Here is a 401-nt window from a genome sequence, read left to right as displayed (position 1 = left end):
CTTACCACCCTCATGCTGTCCCAACAACGTCACCCTGCCACCCGTTCGATCAGTCCCCGTCTTGATCCTCCCATACCTGAACCGGACATTTTTGATGGTACTGTGGACAAATGCCGAGGGTTTTTGCTGCAGTGCCGCCCGGTGTTCGAGCACCAACCACGGACATATCGCACAGATAGAGAAAAGATCAGCTATGTCATCAACCGACTCCGAGGTAAAGCACTTTCCTGGGCCGAGGCTGCGGACTCCAGTGGCTTACTCATCGGCACCACCATCACTGAATTCATGGACGACTTGAGGACGGTTTTTTTCTCCATCATCTCAGCAGAGCCAAGCATCTAGGGAGCTTCTGACTATTTGCCAGGGGGCTCGACGAGTCCTGGATTATTCCATTGACTTCC

The sequence above is a fragment of the Monopterus albus genome, unplaced genomic scaffold, assembly GCF_001952655.1.
Source record: "Monopterus albus unplaced genomic scaffold, M_albus_1.0 scaffold432.1, whole genome shotgun sequence".
In the NCBI taxonomy this organism is placed as follows: domain Eukaryota; kingdom Metazoa; phylum Chordata; class Actinopteri; order Synbranchiformes; family Synbranchidae; genus Monopterus; species Monopterus albus.
The sequence above is the reverse complement of the archived record's forward strand: the minus strand, read 5'-3'. Positions refer to the sequence as shown.